Source organism: Mchenga conophoros, linkage group LG13 (assembly GCF_057382185.1).
Source record: "Mchenga conophoros isolate Kocher_MC1m ecotype Shallow Benthic linkage group LG13, M_conophoros_male_GT1.1, whole genome shotgun sequence".
Lineage (NCBI taxonomy): Eukaryota > Metazoa > Chordata > Actinopteri > Cichliformes > Cichlidae > Mchenga > Mchenga conophoros.
The window spans coordinates 2,365,398-2,378,379 of record NC_140538.1 but is presented as its reverse complement, the minus strand read 5'-3'; the positions used below and the strand labels follow the sequence as shown (position 1 = coordinate 2,378,379).

Here is a 12,982-nt window from a genome sequence, read left to right as displayed (position 1 = left end):
TGCTGAATTATTTACTGGGATGGGTGGTGTGTATTTAAAGCTGAGATCGATACCACTGAAGGTCTGCTGGAGCCGCTGGAGGAAGGACGAGGTCGAAGCATAGAGGAGGTTTCGACCTTCAGCTGATGTCGATAAATTCAGCTATTTGCATTCATCAGTTTGGGAATTCATAGGGAGCATTTTACACTACGTTCCAACATCCAACAAGCTGCAGGCTTACATGCTTACAGAAGCAGCGGGTGGGCAGCTCAGTCGTTCACACAGACTGCTGCAGGCCAGTTCAAACTATGTTCTGACAACACAAACCTTTAACACAACTCTCAGCATCACAAGCTGAAGCTGAGGCGTCTCCTTCAGGGTGATTTACATCATACATCGTTATTTTCCAGATTAAGACACAAAACAAGTTCTGGATCAAAAACAGGCCAGAAGAGGAAGAACATTAAACATTACTTGTAAAAAAAAATGTTTCATTAGTTCAGCTTTGTGTTAAAATATAAATATTTCAAAGACATTTTTCACTAAATTACAAAACCTGAGTGAGAAAGAAAAATCATCTGAATCACCATCAAAGATTTCACCTAGAAAAATCTCCAACCAAACTTTTATTATATATATTCCTTAAACAGTATTCATTATAAATCAGCCCGAGCCCTCCTCGGTATCCAAGCAGCCCATCAGGGGTCCTCGGCCCACACTTTGGGTCACCATGTTAGAAAAAGTAACGCATGGACACAAACTGATTCATCTACACCCGAGTGACCTCTGCCACAAATCCAGGAGAAGGAAAAACGCTCAGGAGGAGGACATGAAATCTCTCTGCAGGGACGGAGGTGAAGAATCGTCCCTCTGTGCGCTCAGCTCCCATTTACTGCCTTTATTTATCTGCACAGAGGCTGGCCGCATGGAGGGGGAGGGGGGGAGGAGGAGGAGGAGGGTGGATTGCATGTTTTCCTCCCTGGCTCAGCCACTCTGTCTCCAGGCTGCTGGGGGGAGAGGAGGAGGAGGGAGGCGAGGCAGACAGAAGGGAGCGCTGGAGATGTGAAACCCGATCTCCTTTCCTCCTTCCTACCTTCATCCCTCCTCCTCTTCCTCCTCCAGCAATGCCACCTCGCCAGAGAGCCTCCGAGACTCCGAGTAATCTGATCCCCAGCCTGCCAGACTGGAAACCCACTCCGAGAAAAGGATGGAGGGAGGGAAGGAGGAGGAAAAGGAGAGGTGGAAATAGAGCAGAGGAAAAGGGAGAGATCCCCGAGCTCAACCTCCGAGGGTGGAAAGTCTCCCAGGAGAGGGAAAACTGAGACGGAGCGCTGGGAAGGAGGAGAAACAGATGGGGGGGGGGGGAAGCTCAGTGAGTTTGTAAAGCAGCTTTTAATAACAGAGCTGGGCCCGAAAAGGAGCCTGAACAACCAGAAGACTGCTTTCAGCTCTCCTGTGTGCTCGCTGCTCACCATCAGCCTGCCTCAGTGTTTAAGGTTATCGTGGAGAAATAACGCCAGCACCAGACAAACACCCCGAGCATCAAAACGACACAAACTGAGCATGAAAACCCTAAATCAGACGCCGCGAGCGTGTCGCACAGCAGCACGCCAACTTTAACAGAACATCTGATTCCAGCAGCGAGCTGGGCCGTGAGTTTTAAGGCCCCACCCACCACCGACCGCGTCACCTGACGTTGTAAAACCAGCGGCTAGCTGCCGTGTCACGATGATTCACAAATAATGAATCATTAACAAATCGCCTACAGTTTCTGCAGCCGCCTGCGCCTGATATTAATAATTTTGTGTTCTCGTTTATACTTTCTTCTGTTGGGCGACTGCATGGATGTGAAACAGCGACACACACGTCGCCAGCGTTTCCTCTGACCACCTCGTGGCTCACACCGCTCAGAGTCCCGGATCTTCTGTTATTCCAGTTTTATCCACAAAAACAATCAGACAGGCCAGAGCTGCCTGTTAGTCCACACACTGCTGCTAAAAATAATGGTTTGACTTTTGAACATTGAAGCTGGCAAACATGTGATGAGACTGTTGTCTACTGGTGGTGGTCAGAGGGCCCGGCCTCTGTCAGTGCGCCCCAGGGTGGCTGTGGCTACACTGTAGCTGCCATCACCAGTGTGTGAATGTGTGCGTGACTGGATGTGTAAAGCGCTTTGGGGTCTTTAGGGAGTAGTAAAGCTATACAAATACAGGCCATTTACCAAGAGCTGTTTACGACATCTTAAAAAGCCTCACAGACGTGTTTCAGATGAAGAGAAAAGTTTCTGCTGTTCTTTTTTTTTTTTCATCCATTATCTAATCCTATTTAACCCTTGTATGGTGTTCGGGTCTGTGAGACCCGTTTTCAGTTTTTCTCAAAAGAAAAATTAAACAATTAATTATTTTTTCAACCTGAAATTCATTGGCTTTGGCTTATTTTCTCTGAAGAACATAAATCTGAACTAATTTTCAGTGACCTCATACTGTACCTCCCCCCACGCATTTACATTACATACAAGGTGTTCGGGTCCACTGGACCCAGGTCTAATAAAAGTGTTGAAAGTGCAGGTCCTGTGTTCCCACACTCTGTCCTCCTCCTCTCTGGTGCTGCTGATAGTGTTTTCTTCCCCTCCTGCTCCGCACAAAGTTGCAACATTGTTGAAAATTCAACTATCAACACCGTCTGCTCTTACATTCCTGCACATTTTACCCTCTTTCTTGAGGGATCCAAATTTTATTTTCTCATACCCTGTCCCACCTGCAAATTAGGGGCATAATACTATAAATAAGACTTTGCCAGTGTGGTTCTTTATCACAACTGATCAAGATGGCAAAAGATTATCTGCTGCGAGGGCCATCCAATTGATTTTGGAAGAGAGAGGGGCTTCAGATGATGATGTTGACAAAGAGGTTTCAGAATATTTCACATTTCTGAAAATTCAGAGTCTGACAGTGACTTTGAAGAAGAGGATGAGGTTGAGCATCATTTAGTAACAAAACGAAGACGAGTACCCCATCTGCAGCCAGCTCCAGGACCAGAACAAGCCCACCAGACAGCAAGTGAAGAAATATGGATGTCAATAACTGGTGAAATTGAATGGTCTTCTTGCCCAAGAAATGAGCCACCCTGCAGAGCTGTTACTGTGATCAGCCAGGGCCAACACGGCTGGCAGTTACTCATGTGCAGGACATCAAGTCTTCATTTGAGCTTTTCATCCCAGATTCCATCCAGAAAATTATTCTGGATTGCAGTAATCTAGAAGGAAGGTGTGTTTTTGGAGAGAGGTGGAAGGAGACCAAATTAATCTAAGAACCCCAAAGGCCTACTTTGGGGTTTTTATCCTTGCAGGAGTTTTAAGGTCCAAAGGGGAATCGACAGAATCCCTGTGGGATGCAGAAACCGGCAAGAACCTATCCGTGCATCAGTGTCTCTGGAAAACTTCCACAAAATTTCCAGGATTATCCGTTTTGATAACCGAGACGACAGACCAGCTCGACGGCAGTGAGACAAGCTAGCTGCCATCAGGACAGTGTGGGATAAGTGTGTGCACCACCTCCCCCTGTTTTACAAACCTGGGCCTAATATCACCATTGATGAGCAGCTGATGTCATTTAGTTGTGAAACATATTGCTTCACGTGTAAATGTGTTGTGTCTTTACACTCACTCCACTTGATTATAACGGATTTATTTTTTTATAACATTTTATAAAAAAAAAACAAAAAACGAGAAGCACATTAATTCATAAATGTGATCTAACAAAGGTAAAGGGAAAAAATTAACCATGTTTGCTGTTCATATGGTTTGTAATTGGGATGAAGTAAACATCTGTTGAGTAATTTAACATAAAATTGTTTGATAGTGTTAATTTGGAAAGCCAAAACTCTAGCGGGTCCACCAGACCCATGAACACTGGCTGAGTAACAAAAATATGAACACCACACAAGGGTTAATAACAGACAAACCAGCAAAGTAACGCGTTCTTCCACCCGAGCCACACGGCGAGTCTGAGTTTTAAAATTCAAATACAAGGACAGGGCTTATCTGTGGGACAACAAACTTCAAAAGTCAGATTTATCTCAATCATCTTCTTTTCTTTATAGTTTGAACACAAAATTCCCACAAACACAGTCTGACGTGTGTGCAGGGATGGCATTTTCCTGTATCACAGACTCAAACTGGGATTTTTTAGCCATACCACATCAACCACCATCACAGCTACGGCCCGTCTCCAGGGTGATTCACCTCCTCTGGTTTTCTTTCTGAGCGCCTGAGAAGACATAACCGAGGGCGCGGTGACTCACGTTGCGGTCACGACGATATACCTGCTGCTCGGTCCGTGGCTTTTTGTCAGACCCGGGGACCACGAGTAGCCGTTTCCCACGTTGAGCAGTTTCAAAAATGGTGGTTTTGATTTTCGTGATTTAGACGCGCTCGTGACTCATCGAGTGACGCCACTGACCAGCCAATCGATGGCATGCAGCCTGACAACGTCACATTTTAATATCTGTACGAATCGCTTTGGGACCCCTGGCGAGCAGGTACTATGACCTAATGGAAAACCCTGAAAACCGCGGGGAGTCGATCCGAGCAGGTACGAATGGGAACGGGGCTCAAGTGTAGTGGTGCAGGCCGGGAACAGAGACGGGAGCAAGCTCGTGGGGGAAAGAGAGGAAATGAGTGAAAACGTCAAACGAGCACGTGGCTGCATTTCAGTGATACTCAGACTGCAGAGCTGAGCAATGACAACATCAGCAGCTGGATAAAGGTTTCCAACTGGTCCTTCAACTCACGTGTTCTCCATAGTAGCATAAATGCATAAAAATGAGGCTTTTATGAAAACACTGAATAAAAATGACTTCTTGAAAGACAATAAATGTACAGTTCAGTATACGAAGTGTGTTTGAATGGCAGAGATGAGCCATGGCTGAACGGGACTCACAGGCCTGAGTGTGCACTTCAGAATTATTCAATGTTTTAAGTTCAGCTAAAGTCAGTTTTATTTGCAAAGGACCAACTTACAAGAAACAGTCACATTTAAGGTGTTTTATACTGTAAATACTGACAGCCCAACAATCAGACGACCTCCTGTGAGCAAACACTTGGTAACAGTGGGAAGGAAGACCTCCCTCAGGCTGCGTCCACACTGGCCCAGATAGATTTGAAAATGGCGTTTTCGTCTGAAAACGCTCCGCGCCCACACTAGCGTGTTCAGTTGTTTTCACAGAGTTGTGCGTCCACACTGAAATGGCCGAAAACGCTTATGTTCCAGTGCTGCACATGTGTGAAGCGCAAGAAGATTTGCCCTGCCTCATTTCTGTCTGCCGCTTATTTACTTCCGTCTCTTTGAAACGTGGCAGCAGAATGTTGAGGAAAAGCACCGAGTTTGTTAAATGGACTCACAATGAGGTGGAGTCGTTGCTGCGAGTAACACAAAAGTACAAAGTTGCAAAAGCGAGTGAGAATTAGAAAAAAGAAGAAAAGCTCTGGAGCAGACTGATATGAAGTCTCCGTTTTCTCTGTCCACACTGCGACACATAAGCACCTTCAAATGTATTCGTTTTCGAGAGCGTTTTCAAAACGCTGTTTTTTCCTTCGGGGAAAACGCCGTCTCAGTGTGGACGGGCGGCCAAAACGGAGAGAAAACAGTGTGTTTTCAAACAAAGACGCATTAGTGTGGACGTAGCCTCAGGCTCAGGAAGGGGAGGCCATCTCAGACTGCTTGGAGGTTGGGAAGGTTGTGTGACCTGGACCCCATTCACAAAAGAGCTCACTAATGCCCCCTCCCCTTTTGTTTGATAAAAAGTCAAACTTTCAAAATAAAAGCGTGAGGCTTGTCCGTGATTAAACGGACGACTGTTTGAAGATGACAAACACACCTTTGCACACTTGGCTAAGAAAATGTAATCTGTGGCTGCACAAGGACACAGGGTTCAGCTACCCTGCAAGACTCCATTAGCATTAACTGGTGTTTTTCTATACACTGGTCTGGTCCCAGTGCAGAGGACTGGTGTCATTTTATAAGTATAGATCATTTAATTATGGGATAACAGAAGAAATCACAAATCCCTGGGAACGTCTTTAGGTTTCAAGAAGACAAAAAGAATTAAAAAACAAAACAAAAACAACTTTCACTTGAAACTTTAAAGAGTTTTTTATGTTTCTTTTTGTTTTAAACTATAAACATGACTCAAAAAATAAAGATTCAGTGGTTTTATGACACAAAGAGGAGGAGGTGGTGGAGGAGGCGGCGACTGCCAGTCTTATCTTTTTCAGACCCCCCCCCCTTCTCTCTCTCTGTTTCTCTTGTTGTGGCCTCGCTCACTCGCCTGCTGTCAGTGTTATTTCGGTTACAGCGATCTGGGCTTGGCTGAGGAATGTACAGCTGCCTGACATACGGATAATACTAGATTTTAATTTCTAACACCCCCTCTCTGCCCTGCCGTGTGCCTCTGCTCCCTATCAGGGAGGAGGAAGAGGAGGCGGCCTGCAAAGGTAGAGGCTGTGAGAGCAACAACGACATCGATGCTTTCTGTAGACCTTTTTAAAATACAGGAAACTTAAATGATGCTTTATATTTATTATAACAGAGTACGTGAGGCTGCAGGCAGGAAAAAGGAACCTGAAGACATCATTTGGTGGTTTCAGCCGTTTACACTGTGGAGGTTTGGATGCGTGCACAGACTGTCTGGTTTCTGTTTGTTAGCATCTCAAAGCTAACTACTCAACAGACCACAGACGGACATCCAGCTTAGACACCCTTAGACTTTAAACACAACACTCTTTAAAGACTTTGGATGCACTAAACAGAACTCAGACACAGTTAAAGCTTCTAAACATGTTAAAAACCCCTACAAGGCTATATACACCTTTACAGATTCTACAGGCTTTTAAAAATACTCAAACAGGCATTAAACAATATTAAAAGATTCTGTACCATTAACAGAGTTAAAGACGCAGCAAAAGACAAAACAAAGAAGACGACCCAGAGGGTTGGCATCTACTTTCGGCAACATTTCTAAAGCTTCTTCTTCCTGATTGTCACTGAAGACCTTTTAATGACCCATATGCAGGAGGCAGATAAATGCCAGCAGCCAGGTCTCACAGGGGCAGCCAAACAGGTTTTCCTCCTCTCCTCAGCAGCCATTAAAAGACGCCACCTAAAGCGATGCGGGTCAAAAATGTTTATCTGAGGCCCATTCGAGGCATCAGCAGTCGGCTTACAGTGAAAATAATATGTGTGTTATTATCCCTGCATCCATATTCAGTAAGCAAACATGCAAACAACCAGGAAATCAGCACCAAACACCCAAATACTCGTGTATTTTGTATATCTAAAGGTTGTGGTCTAATAATCAAACAGACGGTCGTTAGCATGTACGAGGATCGCTTCATGCAGGATTTTACTGCAACCATCCCAACACGCTGCAGTTCTCATGCCACAAACTCTTCAGGCGATGTTCGACCATGTGCCTCTATAATCATATCATCGGCACCAACGCTGGTATAAAACTTGGACTGATATTATAGCGTCATGTTGTCATGTTTAAGTTCCCTAATGTGTGCAACAGCAAGACAAGGCCAGACATGTCTGAGAGCGAGAGCAGCCTGTGACGATGATGATTTAGTACCTAAAGCAGGAGCTACTTCAACACCCAGCACACACCATCGAGCAGATGCTGCAAATCACATGTAAACACATGTAAACTCCAGTGCTAACGCCTCGTCACTGTCTGTAAAGTCACTGCTTTTACATTTACAGACGCTGCTGCAGAGATGCAAGCATCACTGGTAGGATGATCCCAAATGTTCTAGAAATATTGTGACATAACTCATATCGCCCACTCCTGCTGTAAATTAAACTAATGTTTGGCAATTTCATGTCATTCACCCACACAAGGCGGGCAGTTCGGGCTTCAGTGTTTTCCCTGCACATCTGGACTCGCTCTGCCTCCAGAGCCAAAAACGCTTCAACAGTTATTTTTACATTTCACACTAACGTCTGACACAACGACTCTGAAAACCTCACATCACATTTCATCTTAAGAGAATTCTAAGGACTCTAAAGACCACTTGGATTAAATTATTATTGTTGTGACGTTAAATCTCCTCTTTATTATTTCTGCATTGGTCATCAATGATCAAACACGACAGGGGTGAGTAAACGCACATATGAGCTGAACATGACAGAGCATCGTTAAAGAGCTCACACACCGTTTTTACTGAATAAAACAAACTGGTCCAGGTAACTGTGCTCGCTTTTACCCACATACTTCTCCTACAGTGTCGGCCTCGTGTTTGAGATTTTCATATGAGCAAACACCCTGAGAGTCTGTGCTGCAACGAAACCTGGAGGACGTCTACTGAATCAAGGCCACAGATGAATGTGCCTCATGATTGGGCTGTTCCAGTAATGGTTTTATATACAGGTGATTAAACTGTTCCCAGTATGAGCTGCCAGATGTGGTTGAATGTTAGATCCTGCAGTTTAACAGAAACCGTGAGTTAAAAATCAAGCCCCCCCCCCCCCAAATGTAAAATGAGTTTGACACACCTGGATTAGAGGACTGCTTCACTGTTTCACACAGTGCTGGGCAGGTGGATGTGCAGGTGTTTAGTTTTTTATTAGAGAAAGGTGTGAATGACATCACATTAAAGGTGCTCAGGAATCAGCTGCCTCTCCGGGAACTCTTTCATCCTGCTGTTGCACTACAGCAGCACTTTTTTAAGCTGATTTAAAATCTGTGATGTCTGATAAACAGATTATTGGAAAGATTACTCCCATGTCCGCGCATTTTAAAAATAGGAAATGGCCTTAGTTTAAATTTAAAGTATTTTAAACAAGTACTTTAAGATTTTTTTAAGGAGGTACAAGAAAATAAAAGTGACTCTTTCATGCTGCCTTATAAAACCTCTCAGATTGCAAAGACATAAAAGCCGCGATAGTTAATCGATTAGTCGATCAGTGAACTGTATTGATTATGAGCTGCAGACACGTGAATGATTAAAAGCGAGAAACATGGCGGAATAAACAAGAGACAGAACTAAGATCAAAACCACCTTAAAACACGCCGAAGCAGCCTGGAAACCTGGAGCTCACAGGTGGCTTTACCTGACTGCTCAGGTGGGTCAAAAATCAGAGTTTAAAGCAGGTAAACATACAGAAACACGGCTGCCCAGCCCACGATGCTAACCAGGTTAACAACACTGAAGGTCAGCAACGAAAAGCGCCGTAAAAAAACTTTGACAACAAACTTTAACCAGTTTTTCTTCTTCGTTTCAGCACCTTAAACCCGCTCAGAGCTAACTCGGAGCTAGCAGCGCTAACAGGAATGCGGCTAACCGAGCTGGAAACAAATTCTCCCGAAACAAACTTCACCAAACGCCCCCGAAAACACCCCTACACCCCAAAATAGTCCGAATCTAGGGTTTAAATAAAGCCCCTGTGAGTTTAAAGCGATAATCTGTCACTTTTTAAATCAAAAACGAGCCAAATTTCTGCTGCAGCAAAACTACAGCCAACTTTTTTTTTCCACGACAGCAGTTAGAGAAGGAGGGGATGCGTCTATCTGCTGGCACAGAAATAAAATCTGTACACGGATAAAATTTAATTCTCATTTTTTAACTTACATCCACAGTTAAACACACTAAAATTATTTTACACCCACACACACACGGGTCTACTTAAAGCTGCTTCACTGAAAAATAAAAATCCTAAGGGAGTGCGTGTGCTCCAGTAAATAGACGACGCTCAGATCCGCCGTCTGGACTGAAGTTTGGGATCGTTTGACTCACCTTTCTTCCTGTGTCTTTACTGTCTCCTGGATGTTCGAACCTTTTTCCCCCGCGTTACTTCATCCTGTAAGTCCGGTTCGAGCTCGCGCCAGCCTCCGTTATCCCGCACAGAAATCTATATTTCCAGACGTTTTTCGTTGGCGTCCCCCGCTCCGTGCGCTCCGCTCGCCTCTGCGGGTTTGCGCTGCTGTTGGACAGAAAAGCGAATACCAGGCAGAGATCGTCTCCTGAACTCGCGATGACTCACTGTGCAGCACAAAACACCCAGCCGAACTTCCGGTCGGAACGAGGGGTGTGTGGAAAATTTGCACGCGCTCACTGTTTCACCTCTCAGGTAACTTCAGAGGACCTGAGGTTTTGAGTGGCCCAGGTGTGAGGCTCTCGCGTTCTCCTATTTTCACTCCTTAAAAAAACCCAAACAATTATTTTTCTATTTTCTTCCTTTTTCTCTTTGTCCAGCATTATTTGCATCCTGTGTACCTGAATGACCTGCAAGTTAGAACATGTGTGTAGTATGAAGGATTCATTAATAAGTGCAATGTTATGCGTGCAATTGAACTGAATTTGCTGGAGGAACCCACCCGATGGATTAATAAAGTTTTATCCAATCCAATCTAATCCAGTACTAGGAAGTGTATTACCACCCTCACTATGATTGCTACATTCCTTCCTTTATTTCTATTTTCCTTTTTTTATTTGCTTTGTCTATATCTTGTAAAAAGTGTAACTTGACCTGGAGGGCTCTGCACAATAATTCCAGTGTGCATGGACTGTTGGTCCTGTGCGCAAATTGCAAATAAAAACCTTCAATCTAGAAATAGAATTACCTGGTCCTGATCATCAGAATCAGAAGACTTTATTTATCCCCAAGGGGCCAATTAACCAACAACAGAGCAGCACAACGCTGAAGACAAGGACAATAAGAAGAGGCAAAAGGAGTGAGATAATAAATAAATAAAAGTATATGGACAAATAAATGAGTGCCTCAGTGGTTGTGATTTGGCTTATGTTAATGAACTATGACATAAATCATCACGTTCGTTATGACTATAAAGAACTGTCTTCTTTTGGTATTTTCGGGGGCAAAGGAAACACATGTTGTAAAATCTCATTCTAATTATTTCAGTCTCAATGATTCAGCAAAATAAAAAATAAAGAAAGTATAAATGCTGAGCTTCACCATTGCAAATAATAATAATAATACTATTATATGAGGTATATGTAATACTGATTCAAATGCTAATTTAAAACAATAAATAAAATGTTATTAATTCAAAACATGGTATTTGATGATACAAATGTATGTTTGGGCTTCCTGTCGGTTCTAAAAGCTGAGCGACATATTTTCTTTTTCTATCTTTACAAAAACACATAAATACACAATCCTCCGAGTCAGCATCGTATCTGAGGTTTTGTTATACATCTGGAAAGTTGATTTAAAAATAATTTATAAACTTACTTTATATTTTTAGCCACTGGCAATCTGGGGCTTTAACAAAAATAACTGCCTAGAAAGTCAGTGATGTAGTCTAAGAGCTGTTTTTGGTGGCAGAGTGAGATCTCTTCCCTTCTTCACTCCTCTCTGAGTCCAATCTCTGCTGCTCAAAAACCCGCAGGCTTTTATTTTGAAATGCAATCAGGAGAGGGTACTAGCTCCATCTGGTGGCTCCAAAACGAACAGCATTATCATCGCTCAACAAGAACGACGATCGTTATCATGATGACGATGGTCAGACGATGAGGATGATGATGAGTATGATGTGTGGGTGTGACAGTCATGTGTTTCGTTTGGAGTTACAGAAAACTGATGACAGATAAAAATGAAAGAGATTTGTTTCTCTGAATATTTGCTGCCTCCAAACCATCAACCTGTCTTTTAGACCCCATTCCTACAAAACTGCTCAAAGAAGTCCTGCCATTAATTAATGCTTCGATCTTAAATATGATCAGCCTATCTCTAATGATCAGCTATGTACCACAGGCCTTCAAGCTGGCTGTAGTTAAACCTTTACTCAAAAAGCATCTCTAGACCCAGCAGTCTTAGCTAATTATAGGCCAATCTCCAACCTTCCTTTATATCAAACATCCTTGAAAGAGTAGTTGTCAAACAGCTAACAAATCATCTGCAGAGGAATGGTTTATTTGAAGAGTTTCAGTCAGGTTTCAGAGCTCAGCACAGCACAGAAACAGCTTTAGTGAAGGTTACAAATGATCTTCTTATGGCCTCTGACAGTGGACTCATCTCTGTGCTTGTCCTGCTAGACCTCAGTGCAGCGTTCGATACTGTCGACCATAATATCCTATTAGAGGGATTAGAACATGCTGTAGGTATTACAGGTACTGCACTGCAGTGGTTTGTATCATATCTATCTAATAGACTCCAGTTTGTGCATGTAAATGGAGAGTCCTCTTCACCCACTGAGGTTAATTATGGAGTTCCACAGGGTTCAGTGCTAGGACCAATTCTGTTTACATTATACATGCTTCCCTTAGGCAGCATCATTAGAAGACATAGCATACATTTACACTGCTATGCAGATGACACCCAGCTCTATCTGTCCATGAAGCCAGATAACACACACCAATGAGTTACACTGCAGGAATGTCTTAAAGACATAAAGACCTGGATGGCCGCTAACTTTCTGCTTCTTAATTCAGATCAAACTGAGGTTATTGTACTCGGCCCTGAAAAGCTTAGAAATATGGTATCTAACCAGATTCTTACTCTGGATGGCATTACCTCGGCCTCCAGTAACGCTGTGAGGAACCTTGGAGTCATTTTTGACCAGGACATGTCCTTCAACGCACATATTAAACAAATATATCAGACTGCTTTCTTCCATTTGCGCAACATCTCTAAAGTTAGAAATATCCTGTCTCAGAGTGACGCTGAAAAACTAGTTCATGCATTTATTACTTCCAGGCTGGACGACTGTAATTCATTATTATCAGGAAGTCCTAAAAACTCCCTGAAAAGCCTTCAGCTGATCCAAAATGCTGCAGCAAGAGTCCTGACAGGGACTAGAAAGAGAGAGCAGATTTCTCCTGTTGGCTTCCTGTTAAATCCAGAATTCAAAATCCTGCTCCTCACATACAAGGTCTTAAATAATCAGGCCCCATCTTATCTTAATGACCTTGTAGTACCATATCACCCTATTAGAGCACTTCGCTCTCGCTCTGCAGGCCTACTTGTTGTTCCTAGAGTATTTA

At 43.4% G+C, this 12,982-nt stretch overlaps 1 protein-coding gene across 1 annotated transcript in view; it reads right to left on the bottom strand.

Annotated features, from left to right (window-relative positions):
• The window catches only part of LOC146560645 (bone morphogenetic protein receptor type-1A-like), a 40,684-nt gene extending 30,619 nt beyond the window's left edge, over positions 1-10,065 (bottom strand). The window contains exon 1 of the mRNA XM_085296051.1: positions 9,773-10,065. The gene's annotated coding sequence lies outside the window, so the exon portion shown is untranslated. The remainder of the gene's footprint in view (positions 1-9,772) is intronic.
• Between the last annotated feature and the right edge of the window lie 2,917 nt (positions 10,066-12,982).